Here is a 24,297-nt window from a genome sequence, read left to right on the forward strand (position 1 = left end):
AGATGACCTGGAGCCAGTGGGTTTGGCGACGAGTATGAAGCGAGGGCCAGCCAACGAGAGCGTACAGGTCGCAGTGGTGGGAAGTATATGGGGCTTTGGTGACAAAACGGATGGCACTGTGATAGACTGCATCCAATTTATTGAGTAGGGTATTGGAGGCTATTTTGTAAATGACGTCGCCGAAGTCGAGGATCGAGAGGATGGTCAGTTTTACGAGGGTATGTTTGGCTGCATGAGTGAAGGAGGCTTGTGCGAAATAGGAAGCCAATTCTAGATTTAACTTTGGATTGGAGATGTTTGATGTGAGTCTGGAAGGAGAGTTTACAGTCTAACCAGACACCTAGGTATTTGTAGTTGTCCACATATTCTAAGTAAGAACCGTCCAGAGTAGTGATGCTGGACGGGCGGGCAGGTGCAGGCAACGATCGGTTGAAGAGCATGCATTTAGTTTTACTTGTAAGAGGAAAATGGAGGCCACGGAAGGAGAGTTGTATGGCATTGAAGCTCGTCTGGAGGGTTGTTAACATCTTGAAGCTAGGGGCACTATTTTTACGTTTGGAAAAATAACGATCCCAAAGTAAATGTCCTATTTCTCAGGACCAGATGCTAGAATATGCATATAATTGACATATTAGGATAGAAAACACTGTAAAGTTTCCAAAACTGTAAAAATATTGGCTGTGAGTATAACAGAACTGATATTGCAGGCGAAAGCCTGAGAAAAATCCAATCAGGAAGTGACTCTTATTTTGAAACCCCTGTGTTCCTATGCATCCCTATTGCCCATTTAAAGGGATATCAACCAGATTCCCTTTTCTATGGCTTCCTAAGGTGTCAACAGCATTTATAGACATAGTTTCAGGCTTTTATTTTGAAGAATGAGCGTGAACGACCACATTGCGTAAGTGGACAGGTGGGGGCTCTCAGAGTGAGCTGTGTGCAATTGAGTGAAGCGGCCATTGTTCCTCCCGCTGTTATGGAAAAAGCTACAGACTCGGTTGATATATTATCGAATATATATTTTAAAAACTACCTGAGGAATGATTATAAAAAACGTTTCACATGTTTCTGTGGACATTATGAAGACTATTTGGAATTTCCGTCTGCGTTGTCGTGATCGCTTTTTCCGGTGGATTTCTGAGCATAACGCGACAAACAAATGGAGGTATTTTGGGTATAAAAATAATCTTTATGGAACAAAAGGAACATTTGCTGTTTAACTGGGGGTCTCGTGAGTGAAAACATCCGAAGATCATCAAAGGTAAACGGTTAATTTGATTGCTTTTCTTATTTTCGTGACCAAGCTTCCTGATGCTAAGTGTACATAATGCTATGGATAAGGATAAGGCTATAGATAAACTTACGCAAACGCTTGTATTGCTTTCGCTATAAAGCATAATTTCAAAATCTGAGATGACAGGTGATTAACGAAAGGCTAAGCTGATATAATATTTTCTAGTAATATTATTTGACAGTTGCGCTATGCTATTCAGCGTTGCTGATGAGAAATATACCGGATCTGGGGTGGGTGGTTCTAATTAACACAGTCCAAAGAAGGGCCAGAAGTATACAGAATGGTGTTGTCTGTGTAGAGGTGGATCAGAGACTCACCAGCAGCAAGAGCGACATCATTGATCTATACAGAGAAGAGAATAGGTCCAAGAATTGAACCCTGTGGCACCCCATAGAGACTGCCAGAGGCCCGGACAACAGGCCTCCGATTTAACACACTGAACACTATCAGAGAAATAGTCGGTGAACCAGGCGAGGCAATCATTTGAGAAACCAAGGCTATCGAGTCTGCCGATGAGGATGTGGTGATTGACAGAGTCGAAGGCCTTGGCCAGGTCAATGAATACGGCTGCACAGTATTCTTTCTTATCGATGGCGGTTAAGATATTGTTTAGGACCTTGAGCGTGGCTGAGGTGCACCCATGAGCAGCTCTGAAACCAGACTGCAAAGCGAGGAAGGTATGGTTGGATTCGAAATGGTCGGTAATCTGTTTGTTGACTTGGCTTTGAAGACCTTAGAAAGGCAAGGTAGGATAGATATAGGTCTGTAGCAGTTTGGGTCAAGAATGTGCACCCCTTTGAAGAGGGGGATGACCGCAGCTGCTTTCCAATCTTTTGGAATCTCAGACGACACGAAAGAGAGGTTGAACAGACTAGTAATCGGGGTTGCAACAATTTCGGCAGATAATTTTAGAAAGAAGGGTCCAGATTGTCTAGCCCGGCTGATTTGTATAGGTCCAGATTTTGCAGCTCTGTCAGAACATCAGCTGACTGGATTTGGGAGAAGGAGAAATGGGGAAGGCTTGGGCGAGTTGCTGTGGAGGGTGCAGTGCTGTTGACCGGGGTAGGGCTAGCCAGGTGGAAAGCATGGCCAGCCGTAGAAAAATGCTTATCGAAATTCTCAATTATAGTGGATTTATCGGTGGTGACAGTGTTTCCTATCCTCAGTGCAGTGGGCAGCTGGGAGGAGGTGTTCTTATTCTCCATGGACTTTACGGTGTCCCAGAACTTTTTGGAGTTTGTGTTGCAGGAAGCAAATTTCTGCTTGAAAAAGATAGCCTTGGCTTTTCTAACTGCCTGTGTGTATTGGTTTCTAGCTTCCCTGAAAAGTTGCAAGTCACGGGGGCTGTTCGGTGCTAATGTAGAATGCCATAGGATGTTTTGTGTTGGTTAAGGGCAGTCAGGTCTGGAGAGAACAAGGGGCTATATCTGTTGAACAGGGAGTACAGGAGAGGGCTCAGAACGCACCCTTGTGGGGCCCCAGTGTTGAGGATCAGCGGGATGGAGATGTTGTTACCTACCCTCACCACCTGGGGACGGCCGTCAGGAAGTCCAGTACCCAGTTGCACAGGGCGGGGTCGAGACCCAGGGTCTCGAGCTTGATGACGAGTTTGGAGGGTACTATGGTGTTAAATGCTGAGCTGTAGTCGATGAACAGCATTCTCACATAGGTATTCCCCTAGTCATATACCTATTTGGGCGGTAAGCAAATTGGAGTGGGTCTAGGGTGTCAGGTAGGGTGGAGTGGTTCTAGGGTGGAGGTGATATGGTCCTTGACTAGTCTCTCAAAGCACTTCATGATGACGGAAGTGAGGGGCGGTAGTCGTTTAGCTCAGTTACCTTAGCTTTCCTGGGAACAGGGACAATGGTGGCCCTCTTGAAGCATGTGGGAACAGCAGACTGGGATAAGGATTGATTGAATATATCCGTAAACACACCAGCCAGCTGGTCTGCGCTCCAGCCGTACTTTATCCAGTCGTACTTTATCAAAAGCCTTTTCAAAATCTGCTATGAAAATCATGCCTGGTTCCCCGATATTTCATAGTATTCTATTGTTTCCATTACTTGTTTTATATTATCTCCAATGTATCATCCATGTAAAAAAATGTCTGATTAGGATGAATAATATCTGACAATACTTTTTTAAATTCAATGCGCCAAGCATTTTGCTATGATTTTTGCATCACAAAACTGAAGTGTAGGAGAGAATGGCATAAGAAAGTAGTCAAGACGACTAGCTTGATTAAGCCTCCACCATGTATATCCCACTAAGTCAGGGAATTTAAGCCTCCATATATCCACTAATTCAAATATATCCATGACATTCATTATTTCCTTAAGTGCCTGAGGAAGATAGTTTGTAGTGTGATTTCCTTTCCGGATCATAGAGGTATTTAAGACCAAATTGAAAATGTCCCACCTTAATAATAGAGTCTAGTGTTGCTTGTAGAGTTAGTCAATTCTTATATATATTTTCAAAGAAGCTTGGATCATCTTTATCTGTTTATTGTCCAATAACATATTTAAAATAATCCATCTACCTTGATGATCTGTTTGAACAATTTGCACATTTGGATCAAAATTACTGTTAATTAATAGCATCACCCCTTTTGAATTTCTTTGCCCTTGGGAGAAATACATCCCCCTCCACCCCCAGTCCTATTTCCACAAAACTTCATCTAAAATTGTTGAATGAGTTTCCTGTAAACAATAGATATTATTTTCCTTCTCTTTTAGCCAGGTAAATACTGATCGTCTTTTCTTATCTGCTAAGCCATTACAATTGTAACTGGCTATACTTATTTCACCACTTACCATAATGAGACACACATTTCAATTCTATTTATCAAAATATATGTTTGTAAACGTACCATTAAAAATTAACATGATGATTGAGTGTCGATATAGCTGTACCATGATATTTGCATTGCTACTAAGTAAACCTCCCCACTATTCCACCCGCTAAAAGCCCTCATCATCCCGAGTTGGGTTGTCATCCCATTTCCCGGCAGATCACCCCCGAAAACGGATCTATCTGTGTTCAACACAGGAAGTCAACAAACCAAGCTACTTTTCAAGTCTTGCGTAACTCTCAACAGTGTTACGCAGTTCCTAGATGGCCGTACTTCTTCATTGCACAATGGAATAACCTCAACCAAATTCCAAAGACTGGTGACATCCAGTGGAAGCGGTAGGAACTGAAAACAAGTTCCTAAGAAATATTGTTTCCCAATGAGACCTCACCGAACAGACAGAGACCTCAAAAAAAAATCTGAACGGTTAGTCCTCTGGGTTTTGCCTGCTACATAAGTTATATTATACTCACAGACATGATTCAAACAGTTTCAAAAACGTCAGAGTGTTTCCCATCCAAATCTACAAATAATATGCATATCTTATATTCTTGGCATGAGTAGCAGGAAGTTGAAATTGGGCACCCGATTTATCCAAAAGTGAAGATGCTGCCCCATATACCTTAAGAAGTTAATAGAAAATGACTCAAGTAAAATAAATGGTTACTCAGTAAAATACTACTTCAGTAAATGTCTAAAAGTATTTGGTTTTAAATATACTTAAGTATCAAAAGTATATGCAATTCCTAAAAGTATCTAAATTAAAAGTATAAATCATTTCAAATTCCTTATATTAAACATAAGGACATTTTTTAAATTGTTATTTATGGATAGCCAGGGGCAGATTCCAACACTCAGACATCCATTACAAATGAACCATGTGTGTTTAGTCAGTCTGTCAGATCAGAGACGGTAGGGATGACCAGGGATGTTCTCCTGATAAGTGCATGAATTGGACCATGTTCCTGTCCTGCTACGAGTGTCAGGGAAAATGTATGGAGTAAAAAGTATATTCTTTTCTTTTGAAATGTAGTGAAGTAAAAGCAAAAGTTGTCCAAAATATAAAAAGTAACTTAAAGTACAGATAGCCCAAAAATGACTTATGTAGTATTTTTACAAAAGTACTTTACACAACTGCTCCAGCAATATCATAATTTCAACATAATTATTGTATGAAATGGTAGGCTACAGTAGCCTACAATGGCATAGAAACGAATAGCCTAGGTTATGACAGATGCAATTACACAACGGGTAGGTCTAATCCTGGATGCTGATTGGTTAAAACCCCATTCCAGTCTTTCTTTTCCACAAGTTATCACCGGCTAATGCTATGCCATTGAATTCCATATTTGCTCTGTTTCATCTCAGTGTGAAATGAACTGTCTCATCAGCCCAGCAAGGCAATTTATAAACTGGATTACCACTATGAAAATCATGTAGAGCAAGCAGAGATTTGTAGCCTTGCTGGCTATCTTTCCGACATTTCCAACATTGTTTCAATATTGAAATTCTATATCCAGTTGTCCCATAGTGATGAACATGTTGGGAGTCGGGAAAAGGCAGGGAACTTTTCATGGAGTCAAAATCATGAATCTGCATGCCACATTTTTATGGATAAGAAATTTCAAAAGAATACAAGTAAATCCAAACTAAATGCAGCTATTTTGAGGTGTGTCCAGCTTTTTTTTATTTTAACTTTATTTAACTAGGCAAGTCAGTTAAGAACAAATTCTTATTTTCAATGACGGCCTGGGAACAGTGGGTTAACTGCCTGTTCAGGGGCAGAATGACAGATTTGTACCTTGTCAGCACGGGGATTTGAACTTGCAACCTTCCGGTTACTAGTCCAACGCTCTAACCACTAGACTACCCTGCCGCCCCAGCTTCAATTTGAAGTGATTGTGTTAGATGTGTTGTTGGCTAGCTCCTCTGAACAACAATGTCCTGACGAGAGAGCACATTTTCTATTGCAGGCGAAATTGTGCATCATTAGCCCATTGTTATGAATGTGTCCAAATAAATGTCACTAGAAAACAGTTTAAACAAATGCAAATGTAGCTACTGTCATTATTCTGGCTGCACTGTTTGACGTGACTGTAAGTTAGCTGTAGTTGGCTAGATAGCAAGCAAGCGATAAGAACATTGAAAACCAGTATGGCTATGGAACATTTAGAATTAATGACTGAGTCGTGTCCACAGATACAGAACAAAAATACTTAACTGGGTCTCGTCTCTGGCAACCAAACCGATAGAACGAACGACCAGCCTGCTTGGGCAGCAACCTTAGATTTGTGTCGGGACTATAGTTAGTGGAAGGACGAAATGGTATGAATAAAATTATAAAAATGTTATTTATGAAAATATATCAAACATTATTTTGGTAGCCTATTGTATATATGTGATAAAGCCCTCAAAACCATTTAATGCCAGTTTCATTGTGGACTTTTTCCCATAACACAAGCAGGCAAGGGAGTTTCATCACTTCCATTTCAAATGTCAACTCATGCAAAGCTCGAGACCCAAGAACTGAGCACGTGTAAGACCCTTAGATTGATATGATTTTTCCATTAGAAAAGTCGACATTAGAAAACAGTTTACTTTAAACCATCTCTGAGTGAATTACTCTAAAGTCTCGAGAGCGCCTAAGGTAATTTTCCAGTGCTTTGTTGCTGTTTTATCAGTTCTAGCGTGTTAAATGTTTTATGGCAAAAGGACTGAAAATAGGTGTCTCCATAATGACAATATAAATTGCCTACCTACCACTGGAAAAAAGTTGACACCACGTATGTGAATGCTGCTCTGTCTCCATGACTCAACAGCAGTGTGCTCTCAACACACTCGGCCCTCCCCTCCCCTCCCCACCACCACTCACTCAGTAACAGCCTGCACACTGCCTGATAGTCAGCAGCATCAGGTCACAGTGAAATATATTAAACAATATATACAAAAATATATTTAAAGACAAATGCCATGGCGGCCGCAACAGTTCTTTCAATTGACAATTCTCAAAATGATCTAGAACATATCAATTGTTAAAGTATAAACAGAGGATGTTTAACATCACAGAGGATGTTTAACATCACAGAGGATGTTTAAGGAATCATTTTATTCTGAAACAGTCTGTGCTGAAGGAAGTCATGTGTTTATGGTCTGCAAAAGGACTTTACTAATGATTAGTAAATGGTTGATAATGACATTTATTAAACATTTCATGCATTTTTAAATCATTATTACATACTATAAAAGTTGTTTATAAATGTGTGAATAACTAGCTTCCTAAAACTAATTTGGGAGTATTGATAAATGACTTATTAATAAATGATTTACTCATCCATTATAAAATAGTTTTTACACGGTGTTACTATAAAGTGGTACCTCTAAAACGGCTTCTGAGAGTTGCTCTGGTGTGACCCCTGACCTGGCAGCAGTGATGTAGTGAGAGTAGTGGTAGAGTTCATACCCAGTATGTTGAGGTTGAAGTGTCTGCTACAGTCTCCTGCACTGTTGTGTTTATCACTAATGCATATAGTAGTTATTTATAAAAGTGAGAATACCTAGCTGACTAACATGGGAGTAATGACTAAAAGATGGTGTGCAAACTGTAAATGCCTTACAAATGGTTTATTACTGAACACAGTTATAAAGTATTACCCATAATTGCATATCCATATTCTTAAATTTGACCATCAACTACTTACATAATACATCATTGAGTTAGACTTGGACGTTATCTAATATCATGCAGTGTTGTTCATTTCGACTTACTACACTTGTTGAAGCCGTTGTGTCTCAATTGAGCCACTAGAGGGCGATGTTAAACAACATACACCGAGTTTACGGAACAATTGAAAGGTTTGAAAAGTTTAAGCCTTTATTGATGTCACCTGTTAAATCCACTTAAATCAGTGTAGATGAAGGTGAGGAGACAGGTTAAAGAATGATTGTTAAGCCTTAAGACAATTGAGACATGGATTGTGCATGTGTGCCATTCAATCAATCAAATGTATTTATAAAGCCCTTCTTACATCAGCTGATGTCACAAAGTGCTGTACAGAAACCCAGCCTAAAACCCTAAACAGCAAGCAATGCAGGTGTAGAAGCACTGGGTGAAATTGCAATACAAAATATGTATATGCCCTTGAAAGGGGTATGGTACTATGTGCCAGGGGAATTGGTTTTGAGTGTGTCAAGGCAACAGTGTTAGGTTTTTTACGCTCAACAATTTCCGGCGTGTATCAAAATGGTCCACCAACCACAGAACATCCAGCCAATTTGAAACTACTGTGGAAAGCATTGGAGTCAATATGGGCCAGCATCCCTGTGGAACACTTTGGACACCTTTGAGAGTCCATGTCCTGATGAATTCAAGCTGTTCTAGGGGAAAAAGGGGGTGCAATTAAATATTAGAAAGTGTTCTTAATGTTTTGTGCACTCAGCGTTAAATGACTTATGACATCCTCAAAATGTGCTTTTAGAAAACGTACATACTTTTTATCATTAAATAAGATGAAACAACCACAGACGTTGGTATTTGGAATATACAACTCAAAATGACTACAATGTATTTTATAAAACAAGCTTATGCCTTCTAATGCCTTCTCCAAGTCATTCCAATCCATCCAAATAATTCTATATCAACATCACATGTATATATGATGACAACACAGAGATAAGTAATGAAAGAGTTGTGTTACATGAAAGAGGCAATTACAACATAACAGTATAACAAAACGATATCTAACTTGTTTGTCAAACTAGGGAATAAAAACATAGGGACTATGAACACCTTAACTTCAGAGTTAAAATAAGTTTAGCTGTCACTTTGAACCATGGATAAAATAAAAGAAAGCATACATTATTGGATTAATTAAGGAATTAACAAGTGGCAAAAAAACAACAATAGACAGAGTTTTTTGCCTCTTTTCTCTCAGACTTATTTGTCTGTACAGTTTGAACACCAGACACATTGGCAGCCTCTTTTGAAAACACCTTTCTGGCCTGTGATGTGGCCACCACAAATAAAGTGTTATAATAATAGAGCACGGGACAACCATTGTAATTACAAGGTCAATGATATTACCCCACATAAACCCTTCAACAATAAAACATTCTTTCAAACACCTACTCGATACCTGTACATTTACAATGTTGTTTTAAATATAATAGCAGCATCGTATATGATACAACAACACCAGGTAATGGAAAAACAGCACATCATTCTTGCTATTGTTATTTTAGTGGTACAACAAGGGATCACACACATGCAACATAGCGCTCAATAGATATCAAGACCAAATTGCCCAGAGATAAAGAAGTACACAAACAAGTATTGTAGAATTGAAAAACACAGAAATATTCCCCAAAACTCCATCATGATTCCAATATGTGTCCATCTTTTTGTGAGAAAACATTTATAAAGTATAAAGTATTAAGACCATTTGATTAGTCCTCACTTTAGATTAGGGACTGAAGACGACTTTACTAATGATTATTAAATGGTTTATAAGGACATGTATTAAACATCTTATGAATGAACTTATAAATCATTATTAAATACTATGAAAGTTGTTTATAAATGTGTGAAGAACTAGCTTTCTAAAACACATGCAGGAGTCATGATACATAAGTTATGAATAAACTATATACTTATCCATTATTAATTATTTAGTGTGTTACTCAATCACTATATTCATTTACACTAAACAGCTTCTGACAGAGCTGCTCTGGCGTGACCCCTGACCTGGCAGCAGTGATGTAGTGAGAGTAGTGGTAGTGTTCATAACCAGTATGTTGAGGTTGAAGTGTCTGCTACAGTGTCCTGCACTGTTGAGTTGATTCAATAATGCATTTTGTAGTCATTAATACATGTCATAATACCCAGGTGAGTAACATTTAACAAATGTAATAATAAATGGTGAGCAAACTGTAAATGCCTAACAAATGGTTTATTACCGAACATTATAGTGGTACACAATTGCATATTTGTGCATTTTACCCTCAACTACTTACATACCCCATTGAGATAGACTTGGACGTTATCTGATATCATGCAGTATTGAACACTTAAAATTCAGTACACTTGTTAAAGGTGTTGTGTAACAATCGAGCCACTAGAGGGGGATGTTAAACAATATACATAATGACTCGTTCTCAGAATGTACTTTTAGAATACTTACATACTATTAAACAGAGCGGTATATTGTGGTAGCACTTTGCTGCAGTATACTCCTTTGACCCTGTCCCTGTGCAGTATGAGCAGACATAGTGAACAATGGAGATCCCAGTTCAGCCATGGTGTGTGGTTGTGTGCTATGGAGTCCTTTGACGATCTGAGTGGTGGTGGGGAAAGTTTTGCTTTGTTTAACCTTCCCCAAGGTTTCCTCAGGTAATTGTTCATTCTATCACTCATTCTATCACTTAACATTATTTGTGGCTTTATACTTATTGAATACATTCAACTTAGCACTGTTAGCCAACATTTCAGTTTCAAGCACCAATTCCTCCGCTTGTCAATGCTTGTCATATTTTCACTGTCTCAGCTTTGAGCAGTATTGTTGCCTTTTCATCCTCCATCTTGAGCCTGGAAGAACATGTGGTTCATTACCCTGAGTGACTCTGGAAGAACATGTGGTTCATTACCCTGAGTGACTCTGGAAGAACATGTGGTGCATTGCCCTGAGTGACTCTGGAAGAACATGTGGTGCATTGCCCTGAGTGACTCTGGAAGAACATGTGGTGCATTGCCCTGAGTGACTCTGGAAGAACATGTGGTGCATTGCCCTGAGTGACTCTGGAAGAACATGTGGTGCATTGCCCTGAGTGACTCTGGAAGAACATGTGGTGCATTGCCCTGAGTGACTCTGGAAGAACATGTGGTTCATTGCCCTGAGTGACTCTGGAAGAACATGTGGTGCATTGCCCTGAGTGACTCTGGAAGAACATGTGGTGCATTGCCCTGAGTGACTCTGGAAGAACATGTGGTGCATTGCCCTGAGTGACTCTGGAAGAACATGTGGTGCATTGCCCTGAGTGACTCTGGAAGAACATGTGGTTCATTGCCCTGAGTGACTCTGGAAGAACATGTGGTGCATTGCCCTGAGTGACTCTGGAAGAACATGTGGTTCATTGCCCTGAGTGACTCTGGAAGAACATGTGGTTCATTGCCCTGAGTGACTCTGGAAGAACATGTGGTGCATTACCCTGAGTGACTCTGGAAGAACATGTGGTTCATTGCCCTGAGTGACTCTGGAAGAACATGTGGTTCATTGCCCTGAGTGACTCTGGAAGAACATGTGGTTCATTGCCCTGAGTGACTCTGGAAGAACATGTGGTTCATTGCCCTGAGTGACTCTGGAAGAACATGTGGTTCATTACCCTGAGTGACTCTGGAAGAACATGTGGTTCATTGCCCTGAGTGACTTCTGTGTTGTGATGCGTTTCCATGTTTTGATGAGGCATTGGAGATTTGTTTTTCTTTTTAATATTTTTTATTTAAACTTGATTTAACTAGGCAAATCAATTCATAACAAATGACGGCCTACCAAATGACAAAAGGCCTCCTGTGGAGACGGGTGCTGTGATGAAAAAATACAAAATAAAATAAAAAAAATAAACGTCCTCTCACTGTCAACTGTATTTATTGTCAGCAAACTTAACATGTGTAAATATTTGTATGGACATAAAGTGATCAAGATCCACAGACATGTGACCAACAGGAATGCAATAATGTGTCCCTGAACAAAGGGGGGGGGGTGTCAAAATCAAAAGTCAGTCAGTATCTGGTGTGGCCAGTACTGTAGTGCTTCTCCTCCTCATGGACTCCACCAGATTTGCCAGTTCTTGCTGTGAGATGTTACCCCACTCTTCCACCAAGGCACCTGCAAGTTCGCGGACATTTCTGGGGGGGAATGGCCCGAGCCCTCACCCTCCGATCCAACAGGTCCCAGACGTGCTCAATGGGATTGAGATCCGGGCTCTTCGCTGGCCATGACAGAACACTGACATTCCTGTCTTGCAGGAAATCACGCAAAGAACGAGCAGTATGGCTGATGGCATTGTCATGCTGGAGGGTCATGTCAGGATGAGCCTGCAGGAAGGGTACCACATGAGGGAGGAGGATGTCTTCCCTGTAATACACAGCATTGAGATTGCCTTCAATGACAACAAGCTCAGTCCGATGAAGCTGTGACACACCGCCCCCAGACCATGACGGGCCCTCCACCTCCATATCGTTCCTGCTCCAGAGTACAGGCCTCAGTGTAAAGCTCATTTCTTTGACGATAAGCGCAAATCCTAACCATTTAACCATTAAAATATTTATAATTGATAATTGATCATTCATAAAACAGGTTTTAAATAAACAAATGTTTCAAAGAAACACTACACACGCTCACACACACCAACAAACCAATTTCTCTTGTGTAGAGAGATAGAGTGGGACATAAACAGATCGGCAGACAGAGACAGAGATTTCATTAAAGGTAAATTACATTTTCTTTTCAAATCGTTTGCTTTTTCTTTTACATTTTTAGTACAGAAATGCATACATATTACTATTATTAACATTTACTATACCACAAATGTTTAATTTACCATTAAACAATACTACATTTGAATTCCCAATAAATATTTAAATGTTAAAACAAATTTGTAGGAAAGGCTGTTTATTATTCTTTTATTCTGCCCCTTGATCACAGTTCTCTCTCTCTGCTTGTAACACCCATAGCTTGTAACCTGACTCCAACCGTACAGATTGGCCTCAGACACACACGAACACACACACCCCAAACAATGAATTCCTCTTGAGGAGGGAGAGAGAGAGAGAGAGAGAGATCATTCAATGAAGGTAAATACAATTTTCTTTCAAACCTTTTATTTTCTTCTAAATCTTTGGTACAGAAATGCATACATATTACAATTATTAAAGGTTTACTATGCAATATTAAAAAAACATGTTTACTTTTCTTATATATAAGTTATACATATTGTTATTAAACAAATTCTACACTTTAAAACCCAATAAATGCTTATATGTATAAGAAATGAAATGCATACATATTACAATCATTAAAAAGTTAACTACAATTTTAAACAATAACACTTATGTCTTTTTTTACTAAACCTTTATATAAATCATACACATTATTATTATACAATACTACACACTACTACACAATATATGTTTATATGTCAAATCATTTGTCCTCATTGTCCTCATTTTCAGTGGCCTATTGTAACCCGACACCACCAAATCCCCGTGTCAAGCTGTGAGGACCTCAGACATTGCCTCTTCCACGCTGGCTTTCCATGGCCTTCCAGGTTTCGTATGTTTTCTTTTTCATAGATCTAGCTTCTTGCCATTAAGCTCAAGATTAGTCTTTAGGACAGAAGTGACCATCTTAGTAAATGTTCATGATTGTGGAAAATCTGTTGGACTTGATAAATCATGAAGCTAAAGACAGGCACAAAATAGTTGACCTCTGTGCAAGTGTTTGAAAATACATACGAAATAACAGATATAGTGGCATTTGCGCTATTGAATTTAGAACAACCTAAAATTATCACATTGCAGTCTGGACTGTATGTTACTGCAGAGATTCGAATGGCTTTCAAATCATCTCACCCGCAGACATCCTTTGCCAATACATACCCAGGCTGGGATGTTCCACCTGATACAGAACAAGTCTTATCTTAAGCCAATCTCTATTGCGAAACGTAGGAGAAAAACTCAAAGTTTTTCAATCAATCAATCAATAAAATGGTATTTGTCGTGTGCACCAAAAAAAAACAGGTGTGGTAGACCTTACAGTGAAATGCTTTCTTACAAGCCCATAACCAACAAGGCAGTTTTAAGAAAAAAAATTGTTAAGTAAAAAATAGAAATAACAAATAATTATTAAAGAGCAGCAGTAAAATAACAATAGCGAGGCTATATACAGGGGGTTCCGGTACAAATTCAATGTGCGGGGGCACAGGTTTGTTGAGGTAATTGAGGTAATATGTACAGTGGGGCAAAAAAGTGTTTAGTCAGCCACCGATTGTGCAAGTTCTCCCACTTAACAAGACGAGAGAGGCCTGTAATTTTCATCATAGGTACACTTCAACTATGACAGACTGTAAGGGTTTTCCTGAGGTGAAGGAGAGGCAGACCAAAACGATTCATGTTTAATAAAGAAAGATAAACACGAACACTACAAAACAATAAACGTGGAAAACCAAAAACAGCCCTATCTGGTGCAAAACACAGAGACAGGAACAATCACCCACAAACACACAGTGAAACCCAGGCTACCTAAATATGTTTCCCAATCAGAGACAATGACTAACACCTGCCTCTGATTGAGAACCATATCAGAAAATAAGTATTTGGTCAATAACAAAAGTTTATCTCAATACTTTGTTGGCAATGACAGAGGTCAAATGTTTTCTGTAAGTCTTCACAAGGTTTTCACACACTGTTACTGGTATTTTGGCCCATTCCTCCATGCAGATCTCCTCAAGAGCAACTATGCATAGATAATAAACAGAGAATAGCAGCAGCGTAAAAGAGGTGAGGGGACAATGCAAATAGTCTGGGTACCCATTCAAATCAAATCAAATTTTATTTGTCACATACACATGGTTAGCAGATGTTAATGCGAGTGTAGCGAAATGCTTGTGCTTCTAGTTCCGGCAATGCAGTGATAACCAACAAGTAATCTAACTACCAATTCCAAAACTACTGTCTTATACACAGTGTAAGGGGATAAGGAATATGTACATAAGGATATATGAATGAGTGATGGTACAGAGCAGCATACAATAGATGGTATCGAGTACAGTATATACATATGAGATGAGTATGTAGACAAAGTAAACAAAGTGGCATAGTTAAAGTGGCTAGTGACATAAGGATGCAGTCGATGATCTAGAGTACAGTATATACGTATGCATATGAGATTAATAATGTAGGGTAAGTAACATTATATAAGGTAGCATTGTTTAAAGTGGCTAGTGATATATTTACATCATTTCCCATCAATTCCCATTATTAAAGTGGCTGGAGTTGGGTCAGTGTCAATGACAGTGTGTTGGCAGCAGCCACTCAATGTTAGTGGTGGCTGTTTAACAGTCTGATGGCCTTGAGATAGAAGCTGTTTTTCAGTCTCTCGGTCCCAGCTTTGATGCACCTGTACTGACCTCGCCTTCTGGATGATAGCGGGGTGAACAGGCAGTGGTTCGGGTGGTTGATGTCCTTGATGATCTTTATGGCCTTCCTGTAACATCGGGTGGTGTAGGTGTCCTGGAGGGTAGGTAGTTTGCCCCCGGTGATGCGTTGTGCAGATCTCACTACCCTCTGGAGAGCCTTACGGTTGAGGGCGGAGCAGTTGCCGTACCAGGCGGTGATACAGCCCGCCAGGATGCTCTCGATTGTGCATCTGTAGAAGTTTGTGAGTGCTTTTGGTGACAAGCCGAATTTCTTCAGCCTCCTGAGGTTGAAGAGGCGCTGCTGCGCCTTCTTCACGACGCTGTCAGTGTGAGTGGACCAATTCAGTTTGTCTGTGATGTGTATGCCGAGGAACTTAAAACTTGCTACGCTCTCCACTACTGATCCATCGATGTGGATAGGGGGGTGTTCCCTCTGCTGTTTCCTGAAGTCCACAATCATCTCCTTAGTTTTGTTGACGTTGAGTGTGAGGTTATTTTCCTGACACCACACTCCGAGGGCCCTCACCTCCTCCCTGTAGGCCGTCTCGTCGTTGTTGGTAATCAAGCCTACCACTGTTGTGTCGTCCGCAAACTTGATGATTGAGTTGAGGCGTGCGTGGCCACGCAGTCGTGGGTGAACAGGGAGTACAGGAGAGGGCTCAGAACGCACCCTTGTGGGGCCCCGTGTTGAGGATCAGCGGGGAGGAGATGTTGTTGCCTACCCTCACCACCTGGGGGCGGCCCGTCAGGAAGTCCAGTACCCAGTTGCACAGGGCGGGGTCGAGACCCAGGGTCTCGAGCTTGATGACGAGCTTGGAGGGTACTATGGTGTTGAATGCCGAGCTGTAGTCGATGAACAGCATTCTCACATAGGTATTCCTCTTGTCCAGGTGGGTTAGGGCAGTGTGCAGTGTGGTTGAGATTGCATCGTCTGTGGACCTATTTGGGCGGTAAGCAAATTGGAGTGGGTCTAGGGTGTCAGGTAGGGTGGAGGTGATATGGTCCTTGACTAGTCTCTCAAAGCACTTCATGATGACGGAAGTGAGTGCTACGGGCGGTAGTCGTTTAGCTCAGTTACCTTAGCTTTCTTGGGAACAGGAACAATGGTGGCCCTCTTGAAGCATGTGGGAACAGCAGACTGGTATAGGGATTGATGGAATATGTCCGTAAACACACCGGCCAGCTGGTCTGCGCATGCTCTGAGGGCGCGGCTGGGGATGCCGTCTGGGCCTGCAGCCTTGCGAGGGTTAACACGTTTAAATGTCTTACTCACCTCGGCTGCAGTGAAGGAGAGACCGCATGTTTTCGTTGCAGGCCGTGTCAGTGGCACTGTATTGTCCTCAAAGCGGGCAAAAAAGTTATTTAGTCTGCCTGGGAGCAAGACATCCTGGTCCGTGACTGGGCTTGGTTTCTTCTTGTAGTCCGTGATTGACTGTAGACCCTGCCACATGCCTCTTGTGTCTGAGCCATTGAATTGAGATTCCACTTTGTCTCTGTACTGACGCTTAGCTTGTTTAATAGCCTTGCGGAGGGAATAGCTGCATTGTTTATATTCGGACATGTTACCAGACACCTTGCCCTGATTAAAAGCAGTGGTTCGCGCTTTCAGTTTCACGCGAATGCTGCCATCAATCCACGGTTTCTGGTTTGGGAATGTTTTTATCGTTGCTATGGGAACGACATCTTCGACGCACGTTCTAATGAACTCGCACACCGAATCAGCGTATTCGTCAATATTTCCATCTGACGCAATACGAAACATGTCCCAGTCCACGTGATGGAAGCAGTCTTGGAGTGTGGAGTCAGCTTGGTCTGACCAGCGTTGGACAGACCTCAGCGTGGGAGCCTCTTGTTTTAGTTTCTGCCTGTAGGCAGGGATCAGCAAAATGGAGTCGTGGTCAGCTTTTCCGAAAGGGGGGGCGGGGCAGGGCCTTATATGCGTCGCGGAAGTTAGAGTAACAATGATCCAAGGTTTTACCACCCCTGGTTGCGCAATCGATATGCTGATAAAATTTAGGGAGTCTTGTTTTCAAATTAGCTTTGTTAAAATCCCCAGCTACAATGAATGCAGCCTCCGGATAAATGGTTTCCAGTTTGCAAAGAGTTAAATAAAGTTCGTTCAGAGCCATCGATGTGTCTGCTTGGGGGGGGATATATACGGCTGTGATTATAATCGAAGAGAATTCTCTTGGAAGATAATGCGGTCTACATTTGATTGTGAGGAATTCTAAATCAGGTGAACAGAAGAATTTGAGTTCCTGTATGTTTCCTTCATCACACCATGTCTCGTTAGTCATGAGGCATACGCCCCCGCCACTCTTCTTACCAGAAAGATGTTTGTTTCTGTCGGCGCGATGCGTGGAGAAACCCGTTGGCTGCACCGCATCGGATAGCGTCTTCCCAGTAAGCCATGTTTCCGTGAAGCAGAGAACGTTGCAGTCTCTGATGTCCCTCTGGAATGCTACCCTTGCTCGGATTTCGTCAACCTTGTTGTCAAGAGACTGGACATTGGCGAGAAGTATGCTAGGGAGTGGTGCGCGATGTGCCCTTTTTCGGAGTCTGACCAGAACACCGCCTCGTTTCCCTCTTTTTCGGAGTCGTTTCCTTAGGTCGCTGCATGCGATCCATTCCGTTGTCCTGTTTGTAAGGCAGAACACCGGATCCGCGTCGCGGAAAACATATTCTTGGTCATACTGATGGTGAGTTGACGCTGATCTTATATTCAGTAGTTCTTCTCGACTGTATGTAATGAAACCTAAGATGACCTGGGGTACTAATGTAAGAAATAACACGTAAAAAAACAAAAAACTGCATAGTTTCCTAGGAATGCGAAGCGAGGCGGCCATCTCAGTCGGATAGCTATTCAAGAGTCTTATGGCTTGGGGGTAGAAGCTGTTGAGAAGCCTTTTGGACCTAGACTTGGCGATCCGGTACCGCTTGCCGTGCGCTTGCAAAGAGAACAGTCTATGACTAGGGTGGCTGGAGTCTTTGACAAGTTTAGGGCCTTTCTCTGACACCTTCCTAATATAGAAGTCTTGGATGGTAGGAAGATTGGCCCCAGTGATGTACTGGGCCGTATGCACTACCCTATGTAGTGTCTTCAGTCAGACGCAGAGCAGTTGCCATACCAGGCAATGGTGCAACTGTAGAACATGCTCTCGATGGTGCAGCTGTAGAACCTTTTGATCATCTGTGGACCCATGCAATAAATGTTCAGTCTCCTGAGGGGGAAAAAGCTTTGTGGTGCCCTCTTCATGATTGTCTTGGAGTGTTTGGATCTTTATAGTTTGTTGGTGACGTGGACACTAAGGAACATCAAGCTCTTAACCTGCTCCACTACAGCCCCATCAATGAGAATGGGGGCGTGCTCAGTCCTTCTATTCCTGTAGTCCACAATAATCTCCTTTGTCTTGATCATGTTGACGGAGAGGTTATTATCCAGGCAACACACGGCCAGGTCTCATCGTTGTCGGTTATCAGGCCTACCACTGTTGTGTCATCAGGCAAATGTAATGATGGTGTTGGAGTCGTGCCTGGCCATGCAGTCATGAGTGAACAGGATGTACAAGAGGGGACTGAGCACTCACCCCCGAGGGCCCACCTGTGTTTTATTTTATTTATTTATTTCACCTTTATTTAACCAGGTAGGCAAGTTGAGAACAAGTTCTCATTTACAACTGCGACGTGGCCAAGATAAAGCAAAGCAGTTCGACACGTACAACAACACAGAGTTACACATGGAGTAAAACAAACGTACAGTCAATAATACAGTAGAAAAATATGTTTACCGGTATATACAATGTGAGCAAATGAGGTGAGATATAGGAGGTAAAAGCAAAAAAGGCCATGGTGGCAAAGTAAATACAATATAGCATGTAAAAAAAACAGTTTTTTAAATAAACACTGGAATGGTAGATTTGCAGTGGAAGAATGTGCAAAGTAGAGATAGAAATAATGGGGGTGCAAAGGAGCAAAATAATTAAATAAATACAGTAGTCGGGAGAGGTAGTTGTTTGGGCTAAATTATAGATGGGCTAGGTACAGGGGTGCAGTAATCTGTGAGCTGCTCTGACAGCTGGTGCTTAAAGCTAGTGAGGGGGAAAAGTGTTTCCAGTTTCAGAGATTTTTGCAGTTCGCTCCAGTCATTGGCAGCAGAGAGCTGGAAGGAGAGGCGGCCAAAGTAAAAATTGGTTTTGGGGGAGACCAGAGAGATATACCTGCTGGAGCGCGTGCTACGGGTGGGTGCTGCTATGGTGACCAGCGAGGTGAGATAAGGGGGGACTTTACGTAGCAGGGTCTTGTAGATGACCTGGAGCCAGTGGGTTTGGCGACGAGTATGAAGCGAGGGCCAGCCAACGAGAGCGTACAGGTCGCAGTGGTGGGAAGTATATGGGGCTTTGGTGACAAAACGGATGGCACTGTGATAGACTGCATCCAATTTATTGAGTAGGGTATTGGAGGCTGTTTTGTAAATGACGTCGCCGAAGTCGAGGATCGAGAGGATGGTCAGTTTTACGAGGGTATGTTTGGCTGCATGAGTGAAGGAGGCTTGTTGCGAAATAGGAAGCCAATTCTAGATTTAACTTTGGATTGGAGATGTTTGATGTGAGTCTGGAAGGAGAGTTTACAGTCTAACCAGACACCTAGGTATTTGTAGTTGTCCACATATTCTAAGTAAGAACCGTCCAGAGTAGTGATGCTGGACGGGCGGGCAGGTGCAGGCAACGATCGGTTGAAGAGCATGCATTTAGTTTTACTTGTATATAAGAGCAAAATGGAGGCCACGGAAGGAGAGTTGTATGGCATTGAAGCTCGTCTGGAGGGTTGTTAACATCTTGAAGCTAGGGGGCACTATTTTTACGTTTGGAAAAATAACGATCCCAAAGTAAATGTCCTATTTCTCAGGACCAGATGCTAGAATATGCATATAATTGACATATTAGGATAGAAAACACTGTAAAGTTTCCAAAACTGTAAAAATATTGGCTGTGAGTATAACAGAACTGATATTGCAGGCGAAAGCCTGAGAAAAATCCAATCAGGAAGTGACTCTTATTTTGAAAACCCTTGGGGTCCTATGCATCCCTATTGCCCATTTAAAGGGATATCAACCAGATTCCCTTTTCTATGGCTTCCCTAAGGTGTCAACAGCATTTATAGACATAGTTTCAGGCTTTTATTTTGAAGAATGAGCGTGAACGACCACATTGCGTAAGTGGACAGGTGGGGGCTCTCAGAGTGAGCTGTGTGCAATTGAGTGAAGCGGCCATTGTTCCTCCCGCTGTTATGGAAAAAGCTACAGACTCGGTTGATATATTATCGAATATATATTTTTTCAAAACGACCCGAGGAATGATTATAAAAAACGTTTGACATGTTTCTGTGGACATTATGAAGACTATTTGGAATTTCCGTCTGCGTTGTCGTGACCGCTTTTTCCGGTGGATTTCTGAGCATAACGCGACAAACAAACGGAGGTATTTTGGGTCTAAAAATAATCTTTATGGAACAAAAGGAACATTTGCTGTTTAACTGGGAGTCTCGTGAGTGAAAACATCCGAAGATCATCAAAGGTAAACGGTTAATTTGATTGTTTTTCTGATTTTCGTGTTGCTTCCTGATGCTAAGTGTACATAATGCTATGGATAAGGATAAGGCTATAGATAAACTTACACAAACGCTTGTATTGCTTTCGCTATAAAGCATAATTTCAAAATCTGAGATGACAGGGTGATTAACAAAAGGCTAAGCTGTGTTTTGCTATATTGCACTTGTGATTTCATGAATATGAATATTTTCTAGTAATATTATTTGACTCAGCGTTGCTGATGAGAAATATACCGGATCTGGGGTGGGTGGTTCTAATTAACACAGTCCAAAGAAGGGCCAGAAGTATACAGAATGGTGTCGTCTGCGTAGAGGTGGATCAGAGACTCACCAGCAGCAAGAGCGACATCATTGATCTATACAGAGAAGAGAATAGGTCCAAGAATTGAACCCTGTGGCACCCCCATAGAGACTGCCAGAGGCCCGGACAACAGGCCCTCCGATTTAACACACTGAACACTATCAGAGAAATAGTCGGTGAACCAGGCGAGGCTATCGAGTCTGCCGATGAGGTCAATGAATACGGCTGCACAGTATTCTTTCTTATCGATGGCGGTTAAGATATTGTTTAGGACCTTGAGCGTGGCTGAGGTGCACCCATGAGCAGCTCTGAAACCAGACTGCAAAGCGAGGAAGGTATGGTGGGATTCGAAATGGTCGGTAATCTGTTTGTTGACTTGGCTTTCGAAGACCTTAGAAAGGCAAGGTAGGATAGATATAGGTCTGTAGCAGTTTGGGTCAAGAATGTGCACCCCTTTGAAGAGGGGGATGACCGCAGCTGCTTTCCAATCTTTTGGAATCTCAGACGACACGAAAGAGAGGTTGAACAGACTAGTAATCGGGGTTGCAACAATTTCGGCAGATAATTTTAGAAAGAAGGGTCCAGATTGTCTAGCCCGGCTGATTTGTAGTGGTCCAGATTTTGCAGCTCTGTCAGAACATCAGCTGACTGGATTTGGGGGAAGGAGAAATGGGGAAGGCTTGGGCGAGTTGCTGTGGAGGGTGCAGTGCTGTTGACCGGGGTAGGGCTAGCCAGGTGGAAAGCATGGCCAGCCGTAGAAAAATGCTTATTGAAATTCTCAATTATAGTGGATTTATCGGTGGTGACAGTGTTTCCTATCCTCAGTGCAGTGGGCAGCTGGGAGGAGGTGTTCTTATTCTCCATGGACTTTACGGTGTCCCAGAACTTTTTGGAGTTTGTGTTGCAGGAAGCAAATTTCTGCTTGAAAAAGCTAGCCTTGGCTTTTCTAACTGCCTGTGTGTATTGGTTTCTAGCTTCCCTGAAAAGTTGCATGTCACAGGGGCTGTTCGGTGCTAATGTAGAATGCCATAGGATGTTTTTTGTTGGTTAAGGGCAGTCAGGTCTGGAGAGAACAAGGGGCTATATCTGTTCCTGGTTCTAAATTTCTTGAATGGGGCATGCTTATTTAAGATGGTGAGAGATGCATTTAAAATAATAACCAGGCATCCTCTACTGACGGGATGAGGTCAATGTCCTTCCAGGATACCCCAGCCAGGTCGATTAGAAAGGCCTGCTCACTGAAGTGTTTCAGGGAGTGTTTGACAGTGATGAGTGGAGGTCGTTTGACCTCTGACCCATTACGGATGCAGGCAATGAGGCAGTGATTGCTGAGATCTTGGTTGAAAAGAGCAGAGGTGTATTTAGAGGGCAAATCGGTAAGGATGATATCTATGAGGGTGCCCGTGTTTACGGCTTTGGGGTGGTACCTGGTAGGTTCATTGATAATTTGTGTGAGATTGAGGGCATCAAGTTTAGATTGTAGGATGGCTGGGGTGTTAAAACAAGTCAAACTATTTTTCAATTTAATCCTCAGGTACCCTAAAATGTAATTAAACATCTTGTAAATCTACCCATCGTGTCCGATTTTTTAAATGTTTTACAGCGAAAAGACAAGATATATTTATGTTAGATCACCACCAAATCCAAAAAAACACACAGCCATTTTTCCCAGCCAAAGTTAGAGCCACAAAAGCAGAATTAGAGATAAAATTAATCACTTCCCTTTGATAAGCCTCATCAGATGACACTCATATGACATCATCTTACACAATACGTTAATGTTTTGTTCGATAACATTGGCATTTATGTTTTGTTCGTTTACATTGGCGCCATGTTCAGAAATACCTCCAAAATATCCGGAGTAATTACAGAGAGCCACGTCATATAACAGAAATACTCATCATAAACTTTGACGAAAGATACATGTTTTACATATAATTAAACATACACTGGTTCTTAATGCAACCGCTGTGTCAGATTTTTTTTAAACGTTACGAAAAAAGCATACAATGCAATAATCTGAGACGGCGCTCAGAAGTAAATATACTTCTCCGCCATGTTGGAGTCAACAGAAATACGAAATTACATCATAAATATTCCCTTACCTTTGATGATCTTTCATCAGAATGCAGTTCAAGGAATCCTAGTTCCGCAATAAATCGTTGTTTTGTTCGATAATGTCCATTACTAGTGTCCAATTAGCTACTTTTGCTAGCACGTTTAGTTCACATGTCCAAAAGCTGGCGCTGGTCCAGGCGAACTCGGATTCCAGGTCGAATAAACTGGTCAACCTAAGTAGAGAATCAATCTTCAGGATGTTATTATCATATATATCCAATAACGTTCCAACCGGAGCATTCATTTTTGTCTACAGAGTAATGGAACGCAAGAGATATCATGAGTACTGCGAGTAACCAGGAACTGGCATTCTGCCAGACCAGTGACTCAAATAGCTGCCTTCCGGTCCCACATCACACTAGAGGCTTCATTCCACGTTCTACTGACTGTTGACATCTAGTGGAAGGCGTAGGAAGTGCGAACAGATCCATATCTTATTTGGATGTGAATAGGCGATGAGTTGAAAATCAACCAGCCCCAGAATTTCCACTTCCTGTTTGGAAGTTGCCTGCCCTATGAATTCTGTTATACTCACAGACATAATTCAAACAGTTTTAGAAACTTCACAGTGTTTTCTATCCAATAGTAATAATAATATGCATATATTAGCATCTGGGACAGAGTAGGAGGCAGTTCACTATGGGCACGCTATTCATCAAAAGTGAAAATGCTGCCCCCTATCCCAAAAAGGTAATGCATGGCCAACACACAAGTTCGACATACAAGTTCCTTACTTTTTTCCCCTTCTACTTGCCTGTTCCATTTTTGTGGTAAAACTTTCTGAGATCTAGCCATTATTTACTATTTTACGCCTAGGGTTACTATGCATAACTTTAACCCATATTCTAGGCATTTATCAAATCAAATCAAATTTATTTGTCACATACACATGGTTAGCAGATGTTAATGCGAGTGTAGCGAAATGCTTGTGCTTCTAGT

Source organism: Oncorhynchus nerka, linkage group LG1 (genome assembly GCF_034236695.1).
Source record: "Oncorhynchus nerka isolate Pitt River linkage group LG1, Oner_Uvic_2.0, whole genome shotgun sequence".
NCBI lineage: Eukaryota > Metazoa > Chordata > Actinopteri > Salmoniformes > Salmonidae > Oncorhynchus > Oncorhynchus nerka.